Source organism: Papio anubis, chromosome 6 (genome assembly GCF_008728515.1).
Source record: "Papio anubis isolate 15944 chromosome 6, Panubis1.0, whole genome shotgun sequence".
Lineage (NCBI taxonomy): Eukaryota > Metazoa > Chordata > Mammalia > Primates > Cercopithecidae > Papio > Papio anubis.
This window is the reverse complement of record NC_044981.1, coordinates 27,082,730-27,096,537: the sequence shown is the minus strand read 5'-3', so window position 1 is coordinate 27,096,537 and position 13,808 is coordinate 27,082,730. Positions and strand designations below refer to the sequence as shown.

The 13,808-nt window shown below is 42.3% G+C and overlaps 1 long non-coding RNA gene and 4 other non-coding genes across 5 annotated transcripts; all 5 read right to left on the bottom strand.

The window, feature by feature from the left end:
• Nucleotides 1-1,988: 1,988 nt before the first annotated feature.
• LOC108585399 lies at nt 1,989-7,194 on the bottom strand. The gene is made up of 2 exons (XR_004184247.1): nt 4,939-7,194; nt 1,989-3,344 (listed from the first exon to the last, which is right to left on the bottom strand). It is a non-coding gene; the product is annotated as an uncharacterized LOC108585399 (long non-coding RNA).
• TRNAS-GCU lies at nt 2,437-2,518 on the bottom strand. The gene has a single exon. It is a non-coding gene; the product is annotated as a tRNA-Ser (tRNA).
• TRNAQ-CUG lies at nt 4,731-4,802 on the bottom strand. The gene has a single exon. It is a non-coding gene; the product is annotated as a tRNA-Gln (tRNA).
• On the bottom strand, nt 6,266-6,339 carry TRNAI-AAU. The gene has a single exon. It is a non-coding gene; the product is annotated as a tRNA-Ile (tRNA).
• A 2,346-nt stretch (nt 7,195-9,540) lies between the features above and the next one.
• TRNAV-UAC lies at nt 9,541-9,613 on the bottom strand. Its single transcript has one exon. It is a non-coding gene; the product is annotated as a tRNA-Val (tRNA).
• Nucleotides 9,614-13,808: the final 4,195 nt, after the last annotated feature.

Genomic DNA, 13,808 nt, shown 5'->3' with positions numbered 1-13,808 from the left:
GATCACCTCTGAGAAATAGGAGACTTCAGGACGGGGACAGGGTAAATGTAGTAGAGCCTAGAACAATTTGTCACGCCAGAAATTAAGAAAGTTTTAAGAAATATGGTGGAGGAATGTCACAAGGACAGAGTACTTAGCTTGAAGGGTCTGCCTCTGACAAAATCTGGGATACATGGACTACCAAAGTTATTAAGGCAATAATGGAATTGTAAACCACTGAAAAATAAGCTTTTATGAGCCCATACAGATAATAAATACATAAATGGATGTTAAAGGGGGACTCTTTTTTTATTTTTTATTTTTTGAGCCAGAGTCTCACTCTGTCACCCAGGCTGGAGTGCAGTGGCACAATCTCGGCTCACTGCAACCTCCGCCTCCCGGGTTCAAGCGATTCCCCTACATCAGCTTCCCAAGTAGCTGGGACAACAGGCGCCCGACACCATACCCGGCTTTTTTTTTTTTTTTTTTTTTTAAGTAGAGATGGGGTTTCACCATATTGGCCAAGCTGGTCTTGAACTCCTGACCTTGAGATCCGCCCTCCTCGACCTCCCAAAGTGTTGGGATTAGAGGCGTGAGCCACAGCGCCCGGCCAAGGGGGATTCTTGATTACAATAGAATGCCAAAGTAAAAACTGGTAAATGTGAAGAAAATTCTGGAGTTAAAAAAAAACATCATTTTGCAACCATCATAGTAAATATGGTCCACGTAGGAATTATCAATAGACGCTAACTCTAGAGGAAAATTTTGATGGGGAGCAAGTTATTTGTATGATCTTTAAGCATCTCCCGCAGATTGCTTATTAGTTGCAAGGAGGAAACTATACATATATATCAACTTGACTATGTGATTGGAATTAACCTCAGTAATGAGGGGCAATGAACATTGCATGTCTCCAGATTTAATAGTCCTGAGAACGACATGTCACATACATTCTATTCTCTGGGATGCAAAACGTGAACCCAATTATAAGGGGAGAAAAATCACGCAAAGCCCAAATAAGAAATGTTCTATGTTTTAAAAATGTGAGCAGTTACCATGTTCTTCAAAAAGTCAATGTCATAAAATAGAAAGGTTGTGAAAATGTTCCAGGTTAAAGGAGACTAAAGGGGTACGGAAAACACCCAATTCTAGACTGATTCCTGAATCGGAGGGGGTAAATACTACAAAGGATATTATTGGTCAATTGAAAAAAATGGAATACAGGTTAGAAAATTCCTAAAAACTTATATCAATGTTAAATATACTGAATTGGTAACTATATTATGGCTATAGCACAAGAAACTACTCCTTTAGGAAATACTCACTGAAATATTTAAGGGCAAAGGAACATAATATATATAATTTACTCTTAAATGTTCTGGGACACATACACACAAACATACACAGATATAAACATATACGGAGAGAGAGAGAATTAACGTTAATAGGTGAATCCTGATAAAAGGAATATGGGTGGTCTTTATACTATTCTTATTCTTAATTTTTTTCCTTAAGTTTAAAATTATTTCTGGATAAAATGTTTTAAAAGGCCGAGCGCAATGGCTCACGCCTGTAATCCCAGCACTGTGGGAGGCCGAGGCGGGTGGATCACCTGAGGTCAGGAGTTCGAGACCAGTCTGGCCAAGAAGGTGAGACCCTCATCTCTACTAAAAATGCAAAAATTAGCTGGGCGTGGTGGCGGGCGCCTGTAGTCCCAGCTACTCGGAAGGCTGAGGCAGAAGAATCGCTTGAACCCGGGAGGCGGAGGTTGCAGTCAGCTGAGATCGTGCCGCTGCACTCCAGCCTGGTCGACAGAGTAAGACTCTGTCCAAAAAATAAAAAATAAATAAAAAATAAAAAACATTTTAATAAAAATTTGAGGAAGTGAAAATATTAGTATAACGAACATTCAACTTCCCATCAACCAGCTTAAACAATTAACAATATTTTGTCAATATTTTCTCTATTGCTCTCCAACATCAGCTAGTATTGTGAAGCAAATCCAAGACTGGAGATTCCAAAGCACTTTACTTTGACAATAAGCAAAGGTACAGATTACTCGTTCATATGTAAACAGAGAGGAAGGTGACACACAAACTTCTGTTAATTGTTCGGAGGAGAGGGTAGTCAGGGTCTGACCAATGCCTTTGGTTCTTTGGCTTTGCAACATGAAGCACTATGTGAGTGGAGCAAGGGATCGGTTGCACCATGCGGACATCATGGCTGAGAGCCCTTCAGGTGCGTGCTGGATGTAGTAAACTGTAATCTAAGAATGGAGAGTAATTCCACTCAGATCCGCAGGAATTCTGTGGAACCTCAGGAGGAAATAAAACTGATAGATGATCGAGAGAAATAAGAGGAAGCAAAAGGAGGAAAGCTGTCGATAATATATATAACGTTTCTGAGAACAACTCAGACCTGCGACAGAAACCTGGTTACCCTCTTAAAGAAAAGAGTCGACGAAGGTGGGATTCGAACCCACGCGTGCAGAGCACAATGGATTAGCAGTCCATCGCCTTAACCACTCGGCCACCTCGTCCTTCTGGCTGCAAGACGTTTTTGGGATACTCCTTTAAGGCTTGTTTTTGACGAAGCTTTGCAGCTTGATTTTGGTGATGTGTTGATATGGATTGTGATGTCCTTCAAATTGTGGTCTCCTTAAAGAATTCTTACACAAAACAAGTTCTTTCCACCTTCGTATGGAGAACCTTTTACAGTTTGATGATCCTGCCCAACGCCCGTGTGTCCAGTCTTGAGTGTCATCGTTCCTCTGTATCCATTCTCACTTTCCAACTACAGTGAATTATTTTTCTCCCCAAGCTCCATGCTCTCCTTCTCATTTTCTAACCGCAGCACTCCTAACTCTTCTCTCTGCCCTCACTTCACCTGCCTTAGTTCATCACTCATTTCTCAGATCTCAAGTTAGGCCTTACAGCCCTTCTTACTGAAGGCTAAGCCGCTGAAAATTGGGGGTGGAGGGGGAGGAGGGGGGGGGACCCTTTTTCTGTTGCAAATGTATTTCTGTTCTGTTTCTGCCACAGAATTTTATCCCAATATTACGTATTTTTATGCGTAAAGACCCTGTCATAACGCACAGCAACGGAAAATACTTATATAAATTGAAACCTCTAATTTTTTTTATTTCCATTAATAATCCCCAAGAGTTTCACCGTTTTTCTTCTGGTTTGAATTACCTTTATATTCAATGGTGGCACACAATAACAAACACAAATCAACAATTTTGGTAAGTAATTTAGTATATATGAAAAGTAGAGTTGCATTGGAAATGCATCTTTTAGTGCAATGGCTGTTAACATGTTTTTTCTCCATCAATTCATGTGTCCGCGGATAAATACTTCTTATAGCTGGAATAAGAAAGGTTCGGTGGAATTAACAACTAAAAGATCAGTAGATTGTGGTTTTGAATAAGTCCGAGGCTTCCAAAAGGTGTTTTTATGATTATTTAAGGTGCATTATTTAAAGTGGAACCTTCAACACATTCCCATTACGTTTATCTAGTTTAATAAATAAATGGTAGCAGTAAATAAAAGTGGAACCTAGCAGGAGATTTGGGACCACGCAAAACATATAACTTTACGGATATTCTTATTTGATAAAAGTCAAAGAATTTTCTTAGTAGTCTCAATAATTGTAAAAAAAATGAAAACACTAACTTTCCACGGCCCAATATGTACGTTCCGATTTGTTAAAAACGGAATGTTATTAGTCGTAAGTAAATGAGGAATTTGTCAGTTCCTTCATAAAATCATGTAAAATACGCAATTGAGACACGCAGCCCTGTGTCTTGTTTACAGAAGACTTTGGAGACACCAGCATTTCCAATTGTTCTGTCACAGTAAGATGTTATCTAAAAGGCGAGAATGATTCGCAGGGGGAGACGGAAGCAGGGAGCATTCACATCCCACAGGGAGTTAATGCGCGGTAGGGGAGACACATTTGGGGAAATGTTTCTTTGTAGCCTCTAGGATCTCGTGGTCTCCGGTCCAGCAACCCTGTCGCTAAGCTTCTCTGCTGCACCGGGCGCTGGCTTCTCTGACATTCCTTTTTCAGAGAAGAAAAAGCGCAAGAACTTTTTCCTGATCACATTCCCTGCCTTCTCTCCTGGCTTACCGCTTTCTTCTTTCGTCCCCGCCTCTCTCCAAAACCGAACCGCCCCAGCAATTTCCGGGTGATCGAACTTCTCCAATCTGTCTAAGAGGGTCCGAGCTCTGAAATCCCTTCTTCAGGAGCTGGTCCATGCCCAGACGTGGAAATGCCAAGAAAGCCGAGTTGCTGCGCGCCCAGCAATGCGCTCAGGGAATCCTTACTAGGAAACGCTGAGGGACTTTGCGGGTTGGGGAGAGTGGGCGGGGAGGGGGCGTAGAGTAAACACTGTTATGCTGGGACAGGGAGTCTTTTCAGCTCATTTCCTCCTCTTCTCTGTCCAAGCAAAACTTGCTTGTGCAAACTCGAAGCAGCATCTATCTTTATTGACTATTGACTGTCGCCAGTTGTATCTTCCCGTCACCTGTTCTATCGGCCCAGCCCTCAGAAGTTGAGCTTGTATCCCCTTGTGGTCTTGTCTGAGGGCAGTTTTCTCTCGGCTTCGGCGACTGTCAGCTCTTCCAGACCCATTACGTGGGTAAATCCTTTCCTTAGTTTCCATCCCAACTTTTCTCTGTCCGTGACTATCACCCAATTTCCTTTACCTCTTCTCACCAGCCTCAGTTTTAGCAGAGGACAAAATACTAAGGTTCCACCGAGACTTGAACTCGGATTACTGGATTCAGAGTCCAGAGTGCTAACCATTACACCATGGAACCTACATCTGCGGCAGTCTTTCCTAAAGTCATAGGTGACCTATTTCGCCACCTTAGGTTGCTTCCCTCTGCCCCGAAGTTTGGGTGATGGGTACATTCTGCTTTTCCTCTTGGAGGATTAAGTCAAAAAGACGCTTACCTGCCACATGCCTACATTCGACACTTTTTACACCAGAGTCTTAATGGAAAACGTTGACTTCCAAATGTCCGGAGTCCTCTCATCCTTGTATTTCCTTTCAAGTGGTTTAAGAGCTTGGCACCTCGGCCTTGGGTCTCTCTATTTCATCAGTGGAAAACAAGTGAGATTGTTAAACAAGACTGTGTGCCAGGTGCCAGGCACACAGTATACCAGGTTACCGTGTGTCAGGTTTTGTGACAAGTGTTTTCTATTGTTACCTCACCTGTGAGGCTCACAACCACGCTGTGAGATGGGACCCATAATTTCTATTTTACAGGTGAGAAATTTGAGTCAGATACCTGAGATGCTTTACTCCTTTTCGTTATAGATCTAATTGTTTTCTCAAAAATCATTTTTACCAGGGTAACATGTAGCGTTTTTGAGGACACGTTATGGAAAGATTTTACCGAAGTCACAGGGGAGCCACGTTGCTGTTTACAGAAAACTGAAATAAATGCATTTGAACTACAGGGTTAGAGGACGATCCCGGCAACCCTAGGATAGCAACTCAGGGAAAGAAGGGGAAGAGTAGACAAAGGTCCCTCTGGAGTCTCCCAGGACAGTGCACAGCTCCCCTGGTCCTTCCACTGCCCTTCACCAATGGGAAATATGTACAGGGTAGACTTCCAAACGGACACAAAGAAAACTCCCTGCTTCTCCCTTGCATATCCTTTTGTGATACACACAGAAGACCATGTGAAAACATACACACACACACACACACACACACACACCCCACACACACAATCGGTTTCTGTGAACAAAACAAAACAAAGTCTGTGTTCCTCGTTTAAAGTGATAGCTTCCTCACAGGGCAATTTTGTCTCTCAGTTAAATTCGAAAGAGTTTTCAGAGACACACATCCACAACATTCTAAGAGTTTATTCTTTATCTTGTGTCTCGATAATTTGAGAAAGAAGGTAGGTTTCAGGACTAATTTGGAAGGAAAATGTGAAGTCAAATAAGCTTTATTGTTTTAAAAAATGCCAGTTATCTTTCCACTCCTTGAACTCTTTCCGCGCCCCCCACCCCTACTCTCATTAAGCAGGCTCCCAATCTTGGAGGTCTCTGCTCTGAACAACTTTCTGTCCCCAGTCCTTATTCCTGGAGGAAACAGAAAGAACATTTAAAACAAAAAAAAGAAGAACATTACCTGGGGAGATGTAGCATTTCAGATGATTCGGAAACAAACTTAGGTTCTAGGTTCATTAAGAAATGGGGACGGTGAATTTGAATCATCTTAGAGCATGAAAACCAAATTTGTCGGAGGAGGGGGAAAGAAAGCGAGTGGCCCGTACGGGGATCGAACCCGCGACCTTGGCGTTATTAGCACCACGCTCTAACCAACTGAGCTAACCGGCCGCTCCCCAGTAGCTAGCTTTGTTATTCTTCTCACCCGCATCCCCGCCACTGCTCCACTAAAGTATTAAATTCTTTAATGTAATTCCTGTTTGTCTTACAGGGAGGAACAATTTGTCAGTTGCTTTAGAGTCTTAATAGAAAGAACGAGAAATTTCCTCTCAATGCAAAAACAGAACAAAATAGCTGTATTCGTAGACTTGAAAGAGGACGCTTAAACCTTTCAAACTGTGGCTAATGGCCCAAGAATTTATGGAAATATTTGCTGCCTTCTGAATGTCTAGTCAATACATGCAGACAATGAATCAGATTCGGTGAAATATTAACGAGTCTTTGCCTCGTAAAAGCCGTTCACTAAAACAACATACAAATTGGTACCTGAAGGATTTTCCCAACGAGTCTGATTCTCGATGGTCCCACAATCGAGATCGTCCCAGGTTTCTTATGTCCAGATCCTCAATTTGGGAGTCTTCCTATGTGTTCCCTTAGATTCCCAAAGTGACTTCAAATCAAAGGTCGCTTCGAAGACCTTGGTATTGGAAAATGCTAGAAATGTGGTTCTAGTCACCATTCCAGGGGCCGTTAAACCGAATCGTTGTCTACTCAGCCATTGTTTCCCAAAAGCATTACCATTGTTTTTAATATCTTGTTTATCGTTCCAGAGATTTTGAATACATAGACAAAGTTACCCAAGTGTTTTCTTTTTTTCTCTTTACGAATAGTAGCATTTTATACACTTTTTAAATCCCTTGCCTTTTAAAATTTTTACTTACAACGTATTTTTGCAACCTTTCCATATCAGAATAGACAAGTGTTCTCCATTCTTTTAAAAATATGTATAGTATTATATATACTATACACGTGTATACCTATGTAACAAACCTGCACATTCTGCATATGTACCCCAGAATTTAAAGTATAATAATTTAAAAAATATACGTGTAGTAGTTGGCCAGGAGCAGTGGCTCATGCCTGTAATCACCACACTTTGGGAGGCCGAGGTGGGCAGATCATCTGGGTCAGGAGTTGGAGACCAGCCTGGCCAACATGGTGAAACCCCATCTTTACTAAAAATACAAAAATTATCCAGGCATGGTGGCACACGCCTGTAATCTCAGCTACTCAGGAGGCTGAGACAGGAGAATCACTTGAACTTGGGAGGTGGAGGTTGCAGTGAGTGGAGACTGTGCCACTGCACTCCAGCCTGGGTGACAGAGTGAGACTTCATCTCAAAAAAAAAAAAAAAAAAAAAAAGGTATAGTATTCAATTATGTTAGTATATATCATAGTTTAATGAGCAGTTAGTTTAGTTTTCCATCCTGCTATTGCAAACTATGTCTATGAACATACACCATCTCTGATAATCTGCCATGATACCACGCATTCATGTGGAAAAGCTGCATCAAAGAATACGTATATTGGCAATTTTGACGGCCATTGTCCCCCTGTGCTTTAGAGGGTTGATCCCAATATTCTTTTTCCTTGCTTGTTTGTTTTAACTATATTGAGCACAAATAGGACGCTGGGCACATTTCTACCCCTCTTTCTTCCTGAATTACAGTCAGTGAAAATGTAGAGAAATTCATACTGGGGAATGTTTGTTTCTGGAATATCACCTTCTCTCAGTTAGGCAAGACTTTGGGAATGTGACAGAATCAGGTGGGAGAAGGAAGGGGCTGCATGGAGAGCAAGGAGAAGGGCCAGCAGAGGCCTTCCTTTGTGCACCTCAGAGAGAATAACATGGCAAAAACACCTGATGGGAGAGGAGCTAAGACAGTGTCAGTGTGTCTGGTGATTAAGACTGAGTTGCAGAGTGATGTGCAAGCAGTAGGAGATGAGACCTGAGGAGGAGAAAACATGTGCATGCTGCAGGACCCTCTAGTAGATTATTATAAATAAATCAGGATACTTTACTTGATGGTGAAGAGGATGGGGCACTAAAATTAACAGGCGTTAATTGATCTATATTGAGTCTAAACTAAGAACTATGATTACTCTGTATAGGCCAAGTTAAGGATTTTTGAATTGGCCCTACCAACAATGGGAATCCATGGAAGGATTTTAGGCAGAGAAGTCTCATGAACAGATTTGCATTTTGAAAAGATCTTTTTAAGCTCCTGTAACAGACAAGCCCATTGTTACCGGGCCCATGCTTAGCTTCCATCACTGACATTAGGCTACTCAATTCATGTAATCAATCTGCCAGCACTGTAGAGGCTAATTATTAAGGCTAGCTGACAAAAACTGGTAGAATCATTCCAGTTAGTTAGTTGTTTAGTTCTGTGGTGGACGCACTCTGGTTAACTTAACTTGTGACACAAATATCTTCACGCTTTGTGTCCACACATCTCCCCACCTAGGTTCCTTTCGAGGACCCCAGTGTATGTACATGTAGGGAAACACCCTAACTTTACCCCATATCCACCTGGAGCGTCCTTAAGTGGAACTCTGCCATGCTCCGGTGGGAGCCAGGTTCCCAGCAGCAAGTGAGCAACCAGAGCCCAGCCTGGACCTGGAGAGGCGTGTCCGGCCCAATGTTCCATGCAACGCTATCTTCCCGCAAAAGTGCTACTAGGCATTGATCCCGCAGTGGAAATGCTCCGAGCCAAAGGGCCCTTAAACAAGGTTCCTGCGAACCTAATCCCTGAGGTCTTTGTGACGATCGGGAGATGGGACCATCAAGGGAAAGGATCGTGGAGAAACAGGCGACGCAGTAGCCTCTGCCCTAATTGAGCTCTCCCTGCAGAATCTTGTCTTCTACGTATTCCCTCCCCATTCTCTCTTCTTTTCTTCCCTAAAAGTCATGTGATGTTTGAAAATATTGTCTGACAATAAATGAATTGCTGGAGACTGGTAATGTTCACTCAAGTGGTCAGGGACTCTTGGTCTAGAAGCAGAGACTTTTACTTATGGAAATCCCCAAGAGCTTCTCTTTGAATAAAGCCAGCAGGCAACAGTTCGCATTAGGAAGAGAGCAGAGACTCCTCCACCCCCAATCTCGCCCCCTTTAAAGGCAGGAACCTCCTCCTATTCAGAACACTGCTGACAACATGCAGAGAGAAATACCTAATAGAACAGTATTAAAGCTTTTTGAAAGCTGAGAGTGTTCGAGAGATCGTGCAATGGTGCCTTTGTAAGGACGTCCACTGACAAGGTAAGCTAAGGGAATCTTGAAAAACAGAAACACCCCGAAAAATTACAAGTTGTTTCCGCTCGGTTTCGACCCGAGGACCTTTCGCGTGTAAGGCGAACGTGATGACCACTACACTACGGAAACCGACGTGCGCCATCGGCTTCCTTCGTTAAGGGAGAAATAAATTTTTCTCTTTCAACTTTGGTAATGTCGAGTTGATTGGCTTTTCCTTTCAGTAAATTGTCAAGGTTACTATGCTTTTCTTTACTACAAATCCTTCATTAAGACTTTTTTTTTTTTTCAGACGTGACTGGAGAATTTAAGAAAATTTCCCCTGAGATGCGAGGCTCCTTACTGTAGACGTTGATTTTTTTTCTTTTTCTTTTTTTTTCTTTTCACGGGGCAGAGGCAGGAATTCAGAAGAGTGTGATTTCGTTGTTGTTGATGTTTATGGAAAAAAATATAAGGAGATGTAATGTAGTAAACAAGATTCTACATAGTGTAAAAGGAAGGGTTGTGGTGGCCAGAATATTGCGAACTTAAGTTGAGGCTCAAAGTGAATGTATCTCCTATCTTGATGATCAGATGTCTGCGTTTCCTGTCTGGAGATCTTCATATTGTTCTGCATATATCACGAGGGTAAGCATGTTTACAGAATTTGGTAAGGGCAGAGGACTATCAGGAAAGTGGAAAGGTTCTATTGTCTATCAAATACCTCTCTATACAGCATTCAATTTGTGTAGTTAATTAGTGTCTCACTGGGGTGATTGTGAAAATCCTGTTCAAATACACCAGTCTGCATTTTTCCTTAAAGATGCTGACCATGAAGGCCATTGTTAATATCTGTCTTTTTTAAAGGGAAGAATTCAACTCCTCTTTCCCTACTGATTACACAGTTTCTGCAAATGAGTCCCAAATCTGAGAAAAATAGGAAATGACTCTTTTACTAATTCTGCAACTTGGACGATTAACTATTAACCTCAGTTCCTTGTCTCAAAATAAGATTAACGTTTACTTTATAGAATGGTATGGGTTCACATATTATTCAAATCGTGTTTATTGTGTGCCCATTGCATATATGGGCATTGCAATGGACAGTAGGGTTTTATTAGTAAACGAAACCAGGCACTGCACCTGTCTTCTTGGAAATTATATTCTTGTGAGAGACAGACAGTAATCAAGTTATCATCCAAATTAATGCATCATGTCCAAGAAAAGAGGGACATATAGTGCTCTCATTTAATATATGAAGATTAATTTAGAAAGTTTAGGGGAAGATTTCTCTCAGAAAATAATAATTCTGCTCAAGTTTGAAGGTTGGGGAGATGTTAACTAGGTTTAAAAGAGTGTTAAAGGTAAAAGAAATCATATGTACCCAAACCCATGGTAAATAAGAGGGACTGATTTGCAAGTAGGACAGTGTGGTTGGAGAGAAAGGGGCAGTGGGGTATGAAATAAAGCTGAACACATGAGAATCAGCCGTGGAGAGGATTTCAGGTCATAATATTAAGGATTACATTATTAAATAGCTATAAAATGTGTGATAATCGGCTCTTTTAAAATGCCAGTTTCTGCCCTTTATCCTTTCGTTCTCTCAAAGTACATAGGATGTGAGACCTAGTGTGAACTAATCTCTAAGTTAAAACCAGCTAAAATTTCCCCCAAATAATTTGGGAATACTCAGAGGAATTCAGATCATATGTATACCCTTAGCCAACTAAGAACAAAGGCGATGGTTTCAGTTGAGATCCCAGCAAATTTGACTCCCCTACCTAGAATTCCAGTTCTGTGTTCTCTCCGCCCCCACTCCCCTACCCCATCCGGTGCTGGGCTCTGCAGATGCACTAGGATTTAAGACATTGAAGTGTAGGTGGACTAGGGAGGTGGTAGCACTTATTTTCTAGTCTTGTACCCAATCAAGCAGAAATCCTGCACTCCATAGTTCTCTTTTTTTTTTTAAAACCAAAATCTGTGACTGAAATACACTCCAGTAACTCAATACACCATTAAACCATTTCCTCCTCTCCTTTCTCATTTCAAATTCCCTCAAACATCCTGGCAAATCCAGAGCCCGCTGTGCACAGTTCTGATTCCGGGCGGAGTAGGGCTCCCTCCTTGCAACCAGGACGTCTTCATCTCCACCTTGAGCTGAGCTGGATGTCGAGTCCTTGGCAATATCCTGCACCAGCTGCTGCCAGCCTAGATACCCTGCCTGCGAGGGCCCCAGTGCCGGATTTCATGTCTGTCTGTTCCATAGACCTATTTCTAAATCACACACTCAAGTAAACTCAACCCAGGCAGGACTATTTCGTGCCTAAATTAAACTCGCTAGAGCGGTGACTCTAGTGACAGATAACTGACAACCTCTGGCAGAGTGGCCGCCGAACCCAGGGAAGCCTCCGCCTGGACTCCAGACCCCTGCGCGTCTCCCGGGATTCCTAGAAAGGTGAGGCTCGGAGTTGACCCTGTTGCAGAAACACTTTAGCAGAGAGACGCAGATCAAGTTGGGCTGCTGACCAAGTCCCTGAAGGAATTGCTGGTGGTAAGAACAGGGTCGCGGCGGCAACCGCGGCGAAGGAAAGCAGAGTAAGGTTAAGTAGTCATCTCTATCCAAAGAGATCTGCCGCAGCTCCAGACAGGAAACTTTTCTTAGTAATCTTCTCTATCCCCTACTACTTTCCAGCCCATCCCCTCCACGCACAAATCTCCTGCGGAAGGTTTCTGAAAATAATTCTGTAAAGGAAAAAACAATAATAAATGTTTGCCAGAGATGGATGACACCTGGTAGCGTCGTCTCTCATTTTTCGTTTGTTTACTTGTTTAGACCCTCTTCTCTCTCTCTCTCTTTTTTTTTTTTTTTTTTTTTGACTAATTGCAAATTGTTCAGTAGCCATTTGGCTGTCTTTGTGAAGCTCGTGTTCAAATTGTTTAACCATACACCTTAAAGTGCAAATGAAAACAAAGCCTATTAAAGAAAATTTAGAAAAATCCTTTTTGCCTTTGCGATAGTCAAATGTTTTGTAGATTTGACAAAACAAGTAAGCATTTTTAAAAAGATTGAAACTATAGACTTCATCCAAACTAAACGTTATTTTCATTAAAAGGCTATTGAGAGAGAAAACGCCAGCCTCAGACTGGAAGAAGGTATTCGTGAGACAAATTTTTTGGAAAAGTTGTTGTTTCCACTGGATTTAAAAACCAGAATCCTTTCACAGGCTAGGCGGACATGCTAATTATTACATTACAGAAATTCCCTGCTACAATCAGGCCTTTCACAGCAGAATGAGATGGTGATTCTTTGGATATACTGAAACCTAATAACTTTTAATGTTTCTCTTTTTTCTTTTTCTTACTTTCTTTCTTTCTTTCTTTTTTTTTTTTTGAGACGGAGTTTCGCTCTTGTTGCCCAGGCTGAAGTGCAGTGCTGCGGCGATCTCAGGTCACTGCAACCTCTCTCTCCTGATTCAAGCAAGTCTCCTGCCTTAGTCTCCCAAGTAGCTGGGATTACAGGCAGATGCTGATACGCCTGGTTAATTTTGTATTTTTAGTAGAGACAGGGTTTCACCATGTTGGTAAGGCTGGTCTCGAATACCTGACCTCAGATGATCCACCCGTCTTGGCCTCACAAAGTGTTGGGATTACAGGCATGAGCCACTGTGCCCAGCCATGTTTTTTATTTATATTTTTACCCACGTGTGTTTCTTTCCTTCATGCTTTTTTTTTTTTTCTTTTTCTTCCCCCCACCCCCCGAGATGGAGTCTCACTCTCTCCCTGGCTGTAATGCAGTGGCACGATCTCAGCTCACTGCAACATCCACTTCCCAGGTTCAAGCAATTCTCATGCCTCAGCCTCCTGAGTACTGGGATTACAGGCGTGCGCCACCATGCCTGGCTAATTTTTGTATTTTTAGTAGAGACAAGGTTTCACCATGTTGGCCAGGCTGGTCTCAAACTCCTGACCTCGTGATCCGCTGGCCTCCGCCTCCCAAAGTGCTAGGATTACGGGCGTGAGCTGCCGCACCTGGCCCTTTCCTTCATACTTTCTATTTGTTAAAATTAATGCTATAGGAACTCCATGATTCATAACCAAATACAGCTTATACCTAGAGTCTAAATTTCTCCCCCAAAGCTAGGCAGAATAAACACAGGGATTCGATTTCAAGGAACTCTTCAATGTTTTCCTATGGCTTTGATTTCCAACTCTCTTCTTGACTTTGAGGAGCCGGGAGGATCCAACACACTAAGATCTGGAGACCACTCAAGCTTCTGCAAAGTCAATGCTTGTCTGGAGGACACTGCTGAGCAGGGGATGTGATGGGGGAGGGGTGAGCTGTCCCCAG